At 41.1% G+C, this 17,851-nt stretch overlaps 1 long non-coding RNA gene across 7 annotated transcripts in view; it reads left to right on the top strand.

Annotated features, from left to right (window-relative positions):
• Nucleotides 1-17,851, top strand: part of LOC109550189 (uncharacterized) — a 169,453-nt gene that overhangs the window by 41,543 nt on the left and 110,059 nt on the right. The window contains exon 3 of one of the 7 annotated variants that reach the window (XR_012324494.1): nt 4,415-15,449. The exons of the other annotated variants lie outside the window; for them this stretch is intronic. This is a non-coding gene — a long non-coding RNA (uncharacterized lncRNA). Of the gene's footprint in view, nt 1-4,414; nt 15,450-17,851 lie in introns of those variants that run through there. 7 annotated transcript variants of the gene reach the window in all.

Genomic DNA, 17,851 nt, shown 5'->3' with positions numbered 1-17,851 from the left:
TTTCTGGTCAGTATTCACATATAATACACAAGTTTTCACACTTCATGCTGTCACCTATATGTCTATCCACAAGACTCCTTGTTTCTCATCTTCCAGTTCTTTTCCTTCCAGTTCCCTAGCCAGACAGTCAGGCCATTGGATGCTGCCCAGGGATTTATATATATCCTCACCTTGGATCACTTCTCCTTTCACCCAAAGCCAATGAGCAATTGTAGTGTTCACAGGTCTACCATTGAGAAGAATCTCCTCTCTGTTGTCTTTCCAGGTGTAGCACAGAGGTACTGAAGTTTTAGTTTGCATTAGAATTATCTGGACAGCTATTCAAACCATAGATTGCTGGGCTCAACCCCCAGAGTTTCTGATTAAGTAGGTCTGGAATAGGAACCAATACTTTACATTTCTAACAAGTTTCTAGGTGATACTTCTGGTCTGGGGACTGTATTTTGAAAGCCACTGCTCTAGAGATTATAAAATGCATAATCTACACTTTATTACAGTCTATAAGTAGCATTTTACCACTTCATGAACAATATAAAAAGCTTTTATCTCTAAAACTGCCCTTACTTATGACTACTCTTTTTGCTTTTATTGTCATGTATTTTACTTCAACTATGTTATAAACTCTACCACATGTTATTTTTTAAATTATTTGTGTTGTTTTAAATAGTCACTAGTCTTCTAAAAAGTTTTAAACGAATTAATCTTTTACATTTATCCATATGTTTATCCTCTCTGGAGCTTTTCATTCTTTTTAAAAATTTCATGCTTCCATTTGTAATCATTTCCTTTCATTCTGAAGGACTCCTTTTAGAATGTTTTGTAGATCTGCTGGCAAAAATGTTCCTCAGCTTTGCTTTGCTTGAAAATGTCTTTATTTAACCTTTACTTCTGAAAGATATTTTCACTGGGTAAAGAGCTCTAGGTTGGCAGTTTTCCTTCTTTTTTTTTCCTAGCACTTTGAAGATGTCATTTAATTGTCTCTTGGCTTCCACCATTCGTATAATTATTCCCTTGATGACATCTTTTTTTTTCCTCTGGCTACTTTTAAAATTTCCTTTTATATTCAGTCTTGAGCAGTTAATCATGATGTTTTTAGGATTTTTTTCTTTGTATTTATCTTATTTGGGGTTCACTGAGCTTCTTGTATCTGTGGTGATGTCTTTCATCAGTTTTGGAAAATCCAGAGATATTATCTCTTTAAATATTCCTTCTCTCCATTCTTTTTTTCCTCTTCCAGAACTCCAGAACACAGGTTAGACCATTTAACAGTCTTTTTCTTTTTTAAAATTATTTTTCTTATCTGTGCTTCAGTCTGAATAATTTATTTTGAGTTGTCTTTGAATTCACTGACTCATTCCATGAAATCCTAATTTTGTACACTGTATAGTCCTAGAAAGTTCATTTAGTTCTTTTTAGAGATTCCATTTCTCTGCGTAAATTCTTCATATTTTCAGCCACTTTGTCCATCTTTTCCTTTATTTAACATGTTTATAATAGTTTTTTTAGCTTGCTTCTTTTTTTAAAAAATTTATTTATTTATTTATGGCTGTGTTGGGTCTTCGTTTCTGTGCGAGGGCTTTCTCTAGTTGTGGCAAGCGGGGGCCACTCTTCATTGAGGTGTGCGGGCCTCTCACTATCGCTGCCTCTCTTGTTCTCTGCAGAGCACAGGCTCCAGATGCGCAGGCTCAGTAATTGTGACTCACGGGCCCAGTTGCTCCGCGGCATGTGGGATCTTCCCAGACCAGGGCTCGAACTCGTGTCCCCTGCATTGGCAGGCAGATTCTCAACCACTGCGTCACCAGGGAAGCCCCTAGCCCCTAATTTTTTTTTATTGGAGTATAGTTGATTTACAGTGTTGTGTTAGTTTCTGCTGTACAGCAAAGTGAATCAGCCATACATACACTTATATCTACTCTCAGTTCCAACATCTGGGTCATCTCTAGTTTTACGTCTATTATTTTCTTGATTAAAAGTTACTTTTTCCTACTTCTTTGCATGTCCTTTTTTATTGTTAATTTTTAAAATTTTATTCTGGACGTTGTATTAAAAACCTGTAGATATTGACGTAACTGTGTTTCTTTTCAGGTAGGGCACATTTTCCTTTACCAGGCAGCAAGGTTGAGGGACTAATCACTTCAATTCCATCAGGAATTGAGTTGGGATGGGAATGGTTACAGCTTTAGGTTGCTTTGGTTCTCATCTGGCTTGAAATGTGTTGAGAATGAGATCTGTCCTGTTTTTAGTACAGCTGCTCTCCCCGATCTGACTTGGAGATTTAATCACTCACGCAATGGGGAGCTCTCTCTACCTTTCCAGCCTAGTGCCCCAGCTTCCCAAGCTGCCCAGCATTCATCAAAAGTCTCAAGGGCAAAGACTGACTGGTGGGGAGAGCTGCTTATTCTTTTGTGGATTCCTCTAGGCTCAAATATATCACTCATGCTACTGTGGCTGTTATAGACGCTGTTAGATTTTCCTTTCCCTTGGAAGAAGAATCCCTTTTCTCATGGCAAGCTCAATTGTCTACCTATCTCAAGCTTAGCAGATGCTACTAGGGAGGAAAAGGTTCTTCCCTGCCTGGAAGTTAATTCCTTTAGACTTTTTGGCATCCATTTTTTCTTCTTTTCAGTTTATCCATTTTCCCCCTACAGTGAGAGCTATAATTTTCTATAGACTTTTACATCATAACCTAAAATAGAACTCATCTAAATTGTTTGTAACCCCTATGAAAACCATGCAAATTAGATATTATCACCTTTATTTGAAGGTGAATATCACCTTAAAGATTAAGGTGAAGCTTAGAATGGACCACTTGCCTGACATTATCCTATTTGAAAGGACAGAATCCAAATTCCACTGCAGGTTGAACTTGCCATGCCTCCAGAGCTAGTGCCACCTCCCTTCCCCACCCTGCACTTTACTCCTTTCACTATAAAGGCACTGCTGTAAGGAGGCTCAGGAAAAAAAAAAGTGTTCTGTGGTCGAATTAATCTAAGAAATGCTGCAGGCTATCTTCCCCTCTTTAAGATTCATGATATCCACCAGCATGTTAAAGTCCTACAGTAAATAACTTGTTTAATACAATGTTTTCTAAACTTGTTTGACTTCAGGACTTTCCCCCACCTCAGCAAATAATAGCGATATCACTCCACAGAACTAGAGTTGTGTGGAGTACATTTTGCACAGAACAGCACTACATTATTTTCTCCTGATTCTGCTGGTTATGTCTTCCAAAAAGGTCATTTAGGCATTATTTTATAATAATTCACCAAAGCATTTAATGAAGAACGCAGCACTAAATTTTATTAATTTAATTATTTCCTATAGAAGAAATACACGTTTAACTGAATGTTTAGAATAAATCTGTTTTAAGCCGTGCCTTTACCAAAAAAAAAGGTAAATATGAGAGAACAAAGTTAGCATAATAAATTATATTGTTTTATTTAAAATATATTATCTTACATGAAGCAAGTTGCTCTACCCTTATCAATAATGAATCATTCTGCAACATATAGAAATGGTACTTTAGAAATATTTTATGTCAGAAGAACAAGGAACTTCAACGACTGAGAAACTTACAGCTGTCCAGACAGAGGTCATAAAAACAGAAGTATTTTCTCCATCAGGTAGATTCACTGGATATCACTATCTTGCATTAATATCTTTACCTGGATTTCACTGTAAAGGTTAAAATAAAACTTACACAATATGTATGTTGCAGGAAATATGTTAGAGTGTATTAATTCGGCTAAGACTCATGATATAAAATTTCTCGTGAACTAAAAATCAAATTGATTTCCACTGGATCTTCTGGAATTTCTACCAGATTCCAGGGTCAATGAATGTCCACGTTGTTCTTTGAGACAGGAGTCCTTTACGTGGTTTAAAAGCATCATTGGCCATGATCTGCTGGTGAGAAAGCTCAGTGTATTAGACTCAGATGCACCAGGCAGTTACTATGTCCAGGACATGATGATATGTTCCCTGACCCTGAATACCAAATGTTTACTGAGAAACAGGTGGCTACCCTTGACCAAAAAATCCACACTTCATTCATCTTCCCACTGTTACGTGAATAAATGCTGATCAGTGGTTCCTGTTACAGGGACTATAGAAACATGACTTTTACTTTTACAGAAAAATAGTGACCCCTGACATACTGAATTTCAGCTTAATCAGTTATAATCTCTTGGCCAATCTTGTTTTATGTATGCTTCCTCCCATTTTGCACTATCTCCAATCCCTCCACCACTAAGTGGATTATTTTAAGGCAAGTACTAGACATTGCACTTCAGAATGATTCTCTAGGACTTTCTGTTTCCTGTACATTACTCTTTTTTTTTTTTTGCTACTAGGACTTTCTGTTTCTCTAGGACTTTCTGTTTCCTGTACATTACTCTTTTTTTTTTTTTTGCAGTACGCGGATCCTCTCACTGCTGTGGCCTCTCCCGTTGCGGAGCACAGGCTCCGGACGCGCAGGCTCAGTGGCCATGGCTCACGGGCCGAGCCGCTCCATGGCACGTGGGATCCTCCCAGACCGGGGCACGAACCCGTGTCCCCTGCATCGGCAGGCGGACTCTCAACCACTGCGCCACCAGGGAAGCCCTGTACATTACATTATTTTAGAAAAATCAAACCTTTTATTTTGGAAGCGTTTTAGATTTATAGGAAATTTGCAAAGATAGTGCAGAGTTTCCATAGTACACAGAGTTTCTATATACCCTATGACAATCTCCCCTATTATTATTTTACATTAGTATGGTGCATTTGTCACAATTACTGAGTTAATACTGATGCATTTGTATTAACTAGCGTGCCAAGTTTTTTCAGATTTCTTTAGTTTAGTTTTTTTTTTTTTTTTTTTTTTTGGCTGCACCGCGCGGCATGTGGATCTTAGTTCCCCGACCAGGGATCAAACCCACAGCCCTGCAGTGGAAGTATGAAGTCTTAACCACTGGATGGCCAGGGAAGCCCCAGATTTCTTTAGTTTTACCTAATGTCTATCTTCTATTCTAGGATCTTATCCAAGGCACTGCATTACGCTTAGTTATCATGTGTCCTTAGACTCCTCTTGACTGCAGCAGTTTCTCAAATTTTCCCTGTTTTTTTTTTAAATACTGGTCAAAGTATTTTTTTTTTAATTTATTTATTTTTGGCTGTGTTGGGTCTTCGTTTCTGTGCGAGGACTTTCTCTAGGCGTGGCGAGTGGGGGCCACTCTTCATCGCGGTGCACGGGCCTCTCACTGTTGCGGCCTCTCTTGTTGTGGAGCACCGGCTCCAGACGCGCAGGCTCAGTAGTTGTGGCTCACGGGCTTAGTTGCTCCGCGGCATGTGGGATCTTCCCAGACCGGGGCATGAACCCATGTCCCCTGCATCGGCAGGCGGACTCTCAACCACTGCGCCACCAGGGAAGCCCGCCATTTATTTTTTGAAGATATGCTTCGTTTGCATTTCTTCCTATAGAATTTTCTTCCTGCGGAAATTCTGTCCTATAGAATTTTCCATTTGCTGGATTTTGCTGATATTTAATATCTTACTTCTTTCTCTGTATTTCCTATAATCCAGTATTTCTGTAGTCTGTATTTCTTGTAATCTTGTATTTAGATCTAGAAGCCTAAGCAGATTTGATGGGAGGAGGAAGAGGACACTAATATTTCATAGGCAGAGTTGTGTACTTAGGACATTCCATCTAGAAGCACATAGTGTCTACACATCTCTCTTTTTGTGATGTTAAGAATGATCAATGCGTTAAGATATTGTTAATCTGTTATAAAGTTCATCATCAGCCTTTTACCTAATCATTTTAGCAACCACTGATGATGGTTACTTAGATCTAGTATTTCATCAGGGTTTAGAAGTCAAACCTGATGTATTCAGTTTATAAGTGCCAAGAGGAACTAATATTTAACTACCCATTCTCTGCAAGAAAAATATGGTATTAGAGTCTGGATTAATTGTGATAAGGTGAGAATGATGGCATATAAGAGTGACATTTGGTTTTACTGCATTGCTCTAACAGTATAACTTGAGAGCTGAGTTGGAGAGCTGGGAAACACTGAGTAATGATATACTTCTTCTTTCTAGGAATGCTAACTGATTTTCCCAATGGCTCTTAGCTAGTGAGTGGTAAGGCTGGAAACAGTATATAGGTCTCTGGACTATGGATTCAGTGTCCTTTCCACCAAACCCTGATGCCATCCTGCTTTTGTGTGCTCTTCAGCACTGGGTCAGCAGACACAATAACGTCATTTATTTGGCAATATGGAAAGATATAGGATTTCCCTATTTTAAGACAGAGGAAAGCTTGCTTTATTAGTAATCAGTTTTGCTTCACAGAGAGAAGAGGTGGTCTATAACTCTTGGTAAGAAGAAAGACTCTGTTCTGGCTGGGGGCGGGGGTTGTCACTGGATGGCTCCTTGCTGATTTGATCACCCAGGGTGAATGGTTAGTGAAGCACTTGTTTATTTATTCTTAACCCCGGCTAAGAAAAAATGGTGACTGAAGTAAAGAACTGAATGTCTGACCTTTACAGAATAAAGGCATTGCACATATTGTCTTGGCATTTCGCATTGTTTCTATCCTTTTCTGTGCTAGCCCCTGTACCTCTGGAGCTGAGAAGGCTGTGATTTACATCTCCACACTCCCTTTCCAGCAGAGGTTTGGATTCAATTTAAATAATGAAAACAAGATGCATTCATATGAGATTTAGAAAGTAAAGGAAAGTTCCTCAGGCATCAGGGGCAGGTGTGTGAACTTCCGCAAATGTGGGTTTTTGCAGTTGCCTACGATAATTCCCTGCCAGTTACCCTCCCCAGGGCTGCAGGCAGCTGTGACTTTTAGCAGTGGTTTCCTGCAGTTTTTAGACCAATGGGCAGCAGCAGGAACCTGCTGATTCTCTGGACAAAAACTACACCTAAATACTGAAGGCTAAATGATCCCCCATCCCCTGCAATTTTTGCTCCCAGCTCCTCCAGTGGTTTTGAAAGCATCTGCTTCAACGTACGAATTCTTTTCTGTTTGAAATGCACCGAGTAGTTTCTGTTTTTCTAATTGAACTCTGATATAAAAAGTAATTAGTGTCCGTGTCTGAAGTTCAAATGGTAGGATCGATTTATATCTCCGATAATAAAGAAAACAGGAAGATGCAAAGTAAGCTGTAAAGCAGAAGAAAGAATCACATAGTTTTAGTTAAAAATGAAAAAGTACAGAAAAGTCATAACTGTCCACATTTCACTTTGTCTTTTTTTAACCTTAAAGACAAAGCTAAGTCTACTTTAATCTTCATCATCCGCCCAACATCATGTTCCATTCCCTTCCCCATTTCCCAGAGAAACGACCCTATTGAGTTTGTTTATATACTTGCAACCCGTATTTTACATATAAGTACGTAGTAACATTTCATGTGTTTTAAAAACAGCATCATATGTACATATTCTCCATCTTGCATGTGTGTCTTCAGCCTCACATTTTTGAAGTTGATCCAGGTTCAATTGCTTCAGCTGCTGCGTAGTGTTTCCTGGTTGATTTTGTATTAATTTTGTATTAATATGTTCACCTACTGATGGGCATTTAGGTTGTTTCCAATTGTTCGGTATCATGACTTTTATGCTGTCAATACTATAATAAGCTCCTCTTGTTCTGAACGCTTTCTGAGTCTTGAATTTTAACGAAGCTAAGACAACATATATATTTCAGAAATATCTTTCACCTCTTTGTATTTTCTTGGAAGACAGTTACTTAACGGTGATGGGGTCCACATACCCTAAAAACAGAAAAGTCTGATTCTAAATGATCAAAAAATCATACAGTTTAGATGAACAGGATTTTCTCAAATTCGTCATCCCTTCTGACTAGATGAAGCCACGGAGACAGAAGGGAATCATCCGCGTTAATAATTACTCGTGAGTCTTTGGCTTTTGAATTGTGCCACTGCAGTGTTTGCTTCATAGTGCCTTGTGCCCACACCAAAAAGTAGCCGTAAGAAACTCCGTGCCTCGTTTGGAGCTGCTCATCTATACCTTTTGCTTAGGCTCAATGTCAGTTTCTTGCTCCCTAACAAATCCCCTGGCAGTACAGAAACCAATGTTGGAGCACAGACTCTAGCAAGTGTGACAGTTATGCTTAGTGACTCTCTGGTGTAGTCCTTCACAAGCGTATTTAGTCACTCACTTGGCATGTTTCATGTAGAGATATGCTTTGCAGAGAAACAATTCCGAGAGGGTTGAAATGAGTCATAGTAGTTGATTAGTCTGTGGTGGTGGAAACTCCGTGCCTCGTTTGGAGCTGCTCATCTATACCTTTTGCTTAGGCTCAATGTCAGTTTCTTGCTCCCTAACAAATCCCCTGGCAGTACAGAAACCAATGTTGGAGCACAGACTCTAGCAAGTGTGACAGTTATGCTTAGTGACTCTCTGGTGTAGTCCTTCACAAGCGTATTTAGTCACTCACTTGGCATGTTTCATGTAGAGATATGCTTTGCAGAGAAACAATTCCGAGAGGGTTGAAATGAGTCATAGTAGTTGATTAGTCTGTGGTGGTGGTGAGTCACTGGAACCAAAACATTTTGCAAAGTGCCTATTGACAGAGGACCAGATGCTCTGGTTTGAGCTAGTGAGATGTGACATTTTGGAAAATAGGAAGAAAATTGTGATATCTTACTATCTCCCCATGGAACATGCGGCCAGCTGCCTAGAGGAATACTTTCATTTTTGTGTAGACTGCTTCCTTGACTTAGAACACCCACTCCAGTGCTACCACTCTGACTTGCAAATTCCTATTACTCATCTTTCAAGATCCGTCTCAGGCCTGAAGTGTTTCTTGAGACACAGTTACTCACTCCCATCACGGAGACTCACAGCTGTTGGTTTCTACTGTGATTAGACCATCTATCGTGTGATACTGTGATTTACCTGCCTTTGTATTTATCTTCTTCATCATTCTTCAGGGGCAGAGACCTTGTGTTAGTTGTCCTTATATACTTAGCACGTGACACATAGTAGGGCTCGATTCACTTTTTAAAAATATTTATTTATTTATCTTATTTTTGGCTGTGTAGGGTCTCAGTTGCGGTGTACGGGCTCTTTCATTGCAGTGTGTGGGCTCTTTGTTGCGGCACATGGGCTTCTCTCTAGTTGGGGTGAACAGGCTCCAGAGCATGCAGACTCGGTAATTGCAGCACCTGGGCTCTCTAGTTGTGGCGCACAGGCTTAGTTGCCCCGTGGCATGTGGGATTTTAGTTCCCTGCCCAGGGATCGAACCCACATCCCCTGCTTGGAAGGCAGATTCTTAACCACTGGACCACCAGGGAAGTCCCTCGATTCACCTTTTTTTAAAAAATAAATTTATTTATTTTTGGCTGTGTTGGGTCTTCATCGCTGTGCGCAGGCTTTCTCTAGTTGCAGTGAGTGGGGCTGCTCTTCATTGCAGTGCGTGGGCTTCTCATTGCGGTGGCTTTTCTTGTTGCGGAGCATGCGCTCTAGGCACGCGGGGTTCAGTAGTTGTGGCATGCGGGCTCAGTAGTTGTGGCTCATGGGCTCTAGAGTACAGGCTCAGTAGTTGTGGCGCATGGGCTTAGTTGCTCCATGGCATGTAGGATCTTCCTGGGCCAGGGCTCGAACCCGTGTCCCCTGCAGCGGCAGGTGGATTCTTAACCACTGTGCCACCAGAGAAGTCCCTCGATTCACCTTTGTTTCTTTGTTAAATGGGTGCGTTACGGTTTTTGTAGGCACCAGGAGATGCTAATACTTATAACAGTAATAGTTAACATTTACCAAATGCTTCTTATTCTAAGAGTTTCATGGTTCAGGTCTTACGTTCAGGTTTTCAATCCATTTTGAGTTAATTTTTTTGTATGGTGTAAGATAGTGGTCCAGTTTCATTTGTTTGCATGTGGCTGTCCAGTTTTCCCAAGAGCATTCATTGAAGATACTGTCTTTTTCCCATTGTATATTCTTGGCCCCTTTGCTGTAAATGAATTGACCACATATGCATGGGTTTATTTCTGGGCTCTCTATTCTGTTCCATTGATCTATGTGCCTGTTTTTATGCCAATACTATACTATTTTGATTCCTACAGTTTTGTAATATAGTTTGAAATCAGGTAGCATGATGCTTCCAGTTTTGTTCTTCCAAGTGCTTCTTATGTGCTAGGCACTGTCTTAAGTGCTTTAGTTGTATTAACTCATTTTATTCTCCAATACCATTCAGGAGTTAAGAACTGTAATCTCTTTTACAGATAAGGATGTTGAAGCACAGAGACATTAAGAAACGTATCCTGCCATACAGCTTCTAAGTGGCGGAGTTAGGAATAACACTCAAGCATTCTAGCATCAGAGGCTGCATGCTTAGACACTATGCTATATTGCCTCTATTTTATGTTAGGAAGATAATCTAGAGATAATTTTAATGAAACAGAATGAATAATTTTACATTGGAAAATACAATTGCAGTCACTAAAAGAGAATGTTTCAGGATTAATTTGAAGACCGTACTCGAATGAGTTAGAGCTGTACGTGTTTGCCTAGAGGGAAATCTCTGATGTATAATTAAGTAAGAAAAACAAATTTTAGAGTAACTTGGTGTTATAATTTCTCGTGAATAAGAAGAAAATAATAGAAGGGTCATTCAGGCTGGACCTCTTCCTTCCACATCTTTCTCTATGCTGACAAAACATGTGCACGAAGGCTGGGCTGTAAATATGGGTTATGACACAGAAGGGGACTAAGGAGTGAGCTTATTAATTTTCCTTTTGAATTATTTCATGATTTCAGTGGCAACATGTCATTCTTTTAATATTTGAAGAAGAATTTACTGAGGAAAACATTATTGAAGGTGAATACAGTAAAATTCTAGAGAGAAATTCCAGAGAAGGTGACTTGCCAAGTCACACCTGGTAGGTGAAGTTGACTTAGTTCAAAGCGGTTTCCATGAAACGCTCATTTTAGCAGTGGTTGTTTCATTCTTAAGGACTGTGGAAAATGAAGAAACTGTGGTCTGAGGCTGGTGGGCCAGGCCTAGTGGGGGCACCATACTCATTTATGCTTCTCCCCGACTCACGTCGCCCCACTTGCCCCTCAGGCCTGGGCGACTTGCTCAGGGAGGAGCCCTGGCCACTTGCTGTCCTCTGCTAGCTCAGCCTGTTGTGGGTGAGGACTCCTCAGGCATCCTTGTCTGACTGAGTGTCTCACAAGGGCTCTGGCTCCTCCTGCCACTTCCGGGTTCCGAGGAAGTACTTGCTATGGGACAGGAGATCTGGCTTCCCCGGCAGCTGCCCGAACGTGATGGAAACACATCCCGGGAGTACAGGGGGAGGTGCTGCTCCGTGCAGCTCACTTGGACAGGAAACAGAAGAGGACCAGAACACAAATCCTTCTCTCATCCTCCCCTTGATCAATTCTTCTGAGGCTCAGTGGTTCCAATGGCCTTTTCAGAGACGTCTGTGCAGCAAAGCAACGGACTAGGTCTTCTTGTGGGGCTGCGGCCATCACTGTAATGTACCGCCTTGTGTTTGCTTTCTCTCCTTCACTGTCTCCCTTCCACCTTTGCCCTCAGGCTCTTGCTGTCCTGGGAGTAGGAGTGGTAGCACATAAACTGTACATCAGGCTCTGTTTTCTAGGGGACCGGAGCCAAGATGTGGCGGGATATAGCCTGGTTTAGAAGCATGGGTGCCTGATATTATAAATAGTCCTTTGTGCTGAAAATTGGGAAGTACTATTTGAAGTCTGAGTGCTTGACTTGTGGGCTTTGGAAAGGATTTTTTTTTAAAATTGGTTTTGGTCTGATACAAGGAAATGTAAGTTAGACACAATTATTTAGGAAAAATAAGTTTTCTCTAAATTATATAGAAAGGAATTAACTTGGGATTTTTTGTGAAGCAAATTGTGTGAATGAATTTGTTGAAATACCTTGATTCTTTTATTTTATTGATTTATTGATTTTATTGATTTCTGCCTTTACTAATAGGATATGTCTTTTGAATTAACACCCTGTTGTGGCCAAGTAAAAAATGTCAGCTTTATCTGACAAATATTGGCATTTTGACCAAGGCTAAATATATAGTTAAAATAAATTTAAATAAAAGTAATACATACTTATCTGGAAACCTGATAAATACGATAATGTATAAAAACTAAGAATCAGCTATAGTCCTACCATCCAGATACATTTTGGTGTATGTCTACCCATGTTTCCTATGGGTAGGATATGTATATATTTTACATTGGTATGCGTAATATGACAATATATACACCAAGTAAATATGTAGAATAGTTTTCACATATTAATATCTGTATATATTTTATAAAACACAAACATATTTTATATATGATTTGGAGTATTATTGTTTAACTTAATATATTATGAGATATTTCCTAAGTTATCACATATTCTAAAACATGAATTTTAATGGAGACATTCGGTATTTCATTGTATGTACAGGTCAGAGCTTATATTTAACCAAATACTTTGTTGTTGGACATTTGAAATGTTTTAGATAAGGGGGCTTGTATAAGTTTCCTTTTTCTTTACAAAAATGTTATAGAATTTAGAGAGATAGAAAGGGCCTTAAGAGATGGTCTGGTCCACGCCTCTATGTACGACCTTTTAATCATCCCTATAAGCTGGACCGAGACAGTAAAATTGTAAAAAGGATTTATTCCGCTCTATTTTCTTTTATCTCTCTTCTTGCTCAGTTGCCCAAAACCTTCAGCCCCTTCTCTCTCTGTTTATTGCCAAAACTAATTATCAAAACCTCATCTATCTGGTTTTAATAAAAACGACAACAGCAGACACAGCTGAGGCATGTGTTTACTGTGTACCCGGTTCTAGTCTAAGCACTACATTTATTTTAACTCCTTTAATTCTCGCAAAACGTTCTGAAGTAGACACCCTTACTATCCCCAAGTCAGAGACAAAATGGAATCACAGAGGTGTTAAGTTAATTATTCAAATTCACTTAGAGTTAGCAAGTGGTGGGGCTAGCCTTTAAGCCCAGGCAGCTAAGGTTTAGAACCTGAAGTTTAACCACTATGTGATAACAGATGCCCCCGAGCATAAACATGCCAAAGAAGTTTCCTTCTGAGTTCTAATTTCCATCATTGGAAAGGGCTGCCTGGAACGATGTGTTGAGAAGGATTCTGGGGCTATATCTGGTTTTAGAGGGGAAAAGGGCCATGATATATGAACAATGTCTCCCTTCTGTGAAACAAAAGAGTGATTGCATATTTGCCATCTTTGCCTTACGGTTTTTGTTACGCTAGAATTAGTTCATTTCAAAGGGATAAAACTCCAGAGATAAAAAAAAAAACATTCTGTAGGTGGAATAGAGTTTACTTATACTATTGTTTTTGTTTTTGCAGGAGGCAGATGAGAGAGCAGAGGTTAGGGCGATTTCAGGCTTTTGAATTCACCCTCTTGGTCTACCACCTTCCTACCAACTGACATGCTTCCTCTATCAGTTCAAATGACTCATTTGAAGATCTTTATCTTTATATTCGTTTTAAAAAATTGCCTCTTTCATTCTGTCTGTCCTTAGTTCGAACGAAAGCAGAGGACAATGAAAAGCACAAAGAATCTGGGGACAGAGTTATGGGCTTTTAGTTTTTGCTCTATCAAATTAACTGTGTTTTCTTGTGTAGTATTTACTAAACCTCCTTTTAGCCTCCATTTTCTCATCTGTAAAATAATTCTTATGTAAACTGTTGTGAAGATGAAGACAGGTAATTGTACAGGAAGTGCATTACTGGCAGGTGATGAATGTTCTCTCCATCACTCTCATATTCATCAATACATTGTATCCTTTTTTTTTTTTTTTTTTTTTTTTTTTGCGGTACGCGGGCCTCTCACTGTTGTGGCCTCTCCTGTTGCGGAGCACAGGCTCCGGACGCGCAGGCTCAGCGGCCATGGGCCATGGGCCCGGCCGCTCCGCGGCACGTGGGATCTTCCCAGACCGGGGCACGAACCCGTGTCCCCTGCATTGGCAGGCGGACTCTCAACCACTGTGCCACCAGGGAAGCCCCATTGTATCCTTTTATATTCTTGTTTTCTTTGATTATTTCTGACAGAGGCCATTTACTAAAATGTTCACTAAATTTTTTGTTGTTCTTGCTTTTTGGCTATATGGAGATATCCTTATCAAGCTTCAGCTATGGATATTTCAGAAATGAACACTCAGTTGAAGACCTGGCTAGTGCTTGGTAACTACACAAAACTGTATTATGGGTTATCTTGGTGCTTGAATTATACTTTAAGAAGAATTATGGAAAGCCTGCTCTCTCTTAAGTTGCTAGTGCCATCATTTTCTAGATTGCTCAAGGCAGAAATTTAGGGGTCATCATATTCATTTGCTTTTGTTTTAGATGACTTCTGTTGCTCACTGATCTGATGTTCATCTCATCTGTGCAGGAAAGAGTTTGCGCACCTTTTAGAAGGACTACTTGGGGGGCTGGCCCTTGGACGCTATCTTGGAACTTGGCTTTGGAACTGATACATTGATAAGGCTGTTTGGCCCACCTGGGCCCTGACCCTGCTCTACCAGCTTGCCTAGATTAATGGTACAGATGGTGCATTCATGGTGAACGCCTGCTTTCCTACCGGGAGTCTGGAATTTTGGTAGTTGTGGGTCGTCACACAGGCAGAGAGGGCCAACATGACCGGCCTCCAATGAAAACCTTGCACTTTGAGTCTTAAAACTGGTTTCCCTGGGAAGAAACACTGATTTCTGTTTAAGAAGGAGCGTGTTCTGTGTGACTATCCGCCTGGCTCTCCCCATTCCAGCCCCAGAGGAGAACTTGGGAAGCCTGTGTCTGAATTCCTCCAGACTCCACCTTATGTGTCTTTTCCCTTTGCTGGGAATGCTGTGTATTGTTGCACTGTAATAAACTGTAGCTGTGACTATACTGCCTCTGTGGTGATGAGCCTGTGAGCCCTTCTAGTGAGTCACCCAACGTGTGGGTGGTCCTGGGACACCCGAAATACCATCTGTTGTATTTTTCGTGTCTTAAAGTTTAATTTGAGTCTTTTTTGTATCATTCATGTCTCCTTTTAACAAGCTAAATCTTTTCTCTACCTTCTTGAACATATGGAATCTATTTATTATAATTGTTTTAATGTTCAAGTCTGCTAATTCTATCATCTGTGTTATTTCTGGGACTCTTTCCCTTGAATGATTGGTTTTTTTCTCCTCATCAGGGGTTGTATTTTCCTGCCTTTTAGCATACGTAGTAAGTTTTTTTTTTTTTTTGCGGTACGCGGGCCTCTCACTGTTGCGGCCTCTCCCATTGCGGAGCACAGGCTCCGGACGCGCAGGCTCAGCGGCCATGGCTCACGGGCCCAGCCGCTCCGCGGCATGTGGGATCCTCCCGGACTGGGGCACGAACCTGCGTCCCCTGCATCGGCAGGCGGACTCTCAACCACTGCGCCACCAGGGAAGCCCTAGTTTTCAGTGTTTAAGGCGGGAGGGTAAATCCAGCCTGTTACTCTGTCATGGTCACAAGTGGATGTCCAGACCTCCACACACTTCTTTGAATCAGGTAGTTGAGGGTCTTGACTTCTCATCACCGAGATACTGCCTGGCACATAGCAGTTGTTCAAATATTATCTGTTGAAAGACGAAATGAATGAATACTATATAGTTAAAGGTACAGTAGTATTTTTCATTTCCCCAGACTAGACACTTAATAGTAAAACTTCAAAAAATTATGTTTAGATGTATGCAGGCTTGAGGTAAAATCCCTGCTCTCACTTAGTAACCGTCTGACCCTGTGGCCTTTTCCCTTCTGAGGACAACATGTACCTTGCAGGACAGGGGTGAGAGTTAACTGAGAGGTGCTGTACAAGGAGCACACAGTCAGTTCTGAGTGAGATGGGAACACTTGCTATTGTTCTTGGCCTGCTTAAGTAGTAACCCTATATTGATATAAGGCTTTATAATTCATGTGCTTTCCATAGATGTGTCATATATAATCCTAACAATATATTTTCTCCCAAATAATTACCTAAGGTTAAAGTCCCAAGAATCTTATGAAAGAAGAAAAAAATAAGACAAGCATTTTGAAGACTTGAGAGCAGAGCCTTGCTTTTTTTTTTTTTTTTTTTTTGCGTTACACGGGCCTCTCACTGTTGTGGCCTCTCCCGTTGCGGAGCACAGGCTCTAGACACGCAGGCTCAGCGGCCATGGCTCACGGGCCCAGCTGATCCGCGGCATGTGGGATCCTCCCAGACCGGGGCACGAACCTGCGTCCCCGGCATCGGCAGGCGGACTCTCAACCACTGCGCCACCAGGGAAGCCCCAGAGCCTTGCTTTTGAACATCACACTCTATCTCTGCCTTTGAAGATGAACATCCAGGCTTGCATGATAGACTTTGTCTCTCAAGCTTTTAACCTGCTCTTCACCTGGTTGTTTATGCCAAAAGCTGTCTTCACAGACTCCCCTTTGTGCCCACCTTCTGTGATGTAAAGCCTATGATTAATATTATGTGTTACCTTGACGGCTGATAAATTTGGGAGGGCCTTGAGTGGCCTAATGCATGTCCCCCTTCCCACTGTGCTCTCATGGATAAGGCCCTCTAGCCAAACAACCGTCCTTATGAAGGGGACCAGGCGCAGTTTCAGCTTATCCTCAAGGGATGGGTTTTAGTTTCCTGCCAGACTGTGGGATTATTCAAACAAACCAATCTCATTCTCCTGTGGGAACCAGGGGGCACCCCGACCTCTTGATACTACAAAGCCTGCTTCCTACCCCCCTGGTTGTTCACTCGCCCCTGACTGCAAACTCCGTGTGGCCCTGTGTGGGTGCTGTGTCTTCTTCCCCTGAGCTGTGAGCTTATGTGACTAGTACTGTTCAGCCCATCTATCCAGAATTGGGTGTCATGTGTTCGGTCATCCCCTCAGAACCCTAGGACAGGAATCTTTCCCTGGATAGTAGGGTGAATGTTGTGCTAATTTCTGCTATATAGCAAAGTAACTCAATTATACACATATAGACATTCTTTTTTTAACACTCTTTTCCATTACGGTTTATCCCGAGAGATTGGATATAGTTCCCTGTGCTCTACAGTAGGACCTTGTTGTTTATCAATTCTAAATGTAATGGTTTGCATCTACTAACCCCAAATTCCCAGTCCATCCCTCTCCCTCCCCCTCCCCCTTGGCAACCACAAGTCTGTTCTCTATGTCTGTGAGTCTGTTTCTGGAAAACTCTAGGAGCTTATAGACACAGTTTCCCAGAAGAGGTCAGGAGGGGGACTAAGGAGCCAACCCCGGCTTCTCCTTCTCTGGGTCTGAGTGCTGGCCCTCCCACACACTGGGAGAAGGTAACGGAGTGTGGCAGGACAGGGTGTTCTTTCTCTGCACGCTTCTTCCTTTCATCCTCACCCCTGATGGGAAGGAGGCTTTTAATCTGATTACGTATCCAAGTTATGCTGTGAGAGGTGGTCCATATTAGGAGGAGGAAGGTTTGCCTGCCTAATAACCTCTTTGGTCAAGGATCCCACTGGAGAGGTTGGGAGCCAGTTATATCCCAATTGGAACCAGGAGCAGTAGTTGAGTTGGCTCTGGAGAGGTGGTGGGTGGGAAGGATGAGCCAGAGCCTTTGAGTGGGAAAAGGGATAGAAAATGAAGAAGTACCAGTAAAGTGCCTGTTCTGTTGGAACTCACATATTTCAGGATATAAAACATCCTGAATTTTTAAATAACAAGAATACAATTAAATGAGAAAAGAGAAATATATGAAATGTGACTATACTTTATTCTCCCTGAAAATGCCTACTGTTAGATTTATTAAATTGAATAAGTTGGGGATCCAAAAGTTAGTTTGAGCTGAAAGGAGAATTTGTTGAATCAGGATATTCTTCATA

Source organism: Tursiops truncatus, chromosome 11, assembly GCF_011762595.2.
Source record: "Tursiops truncatus isolate mTurTru1 chromosome 11, mTurTru1.mat.Y, whole genome shotgun sequence".
Taxonomy (NCBI): domain Eukaryota; kingdom Metazoa; phylum Chordata; class Mammalia; order Artiodactyla; family Delphinidae; genus Tursiops; species Tursiops truncatus.
Note: the sequence above shows the minus strand (reverse complement) of the source record. Positions and strands in the feature narration are given on the sequence as shown.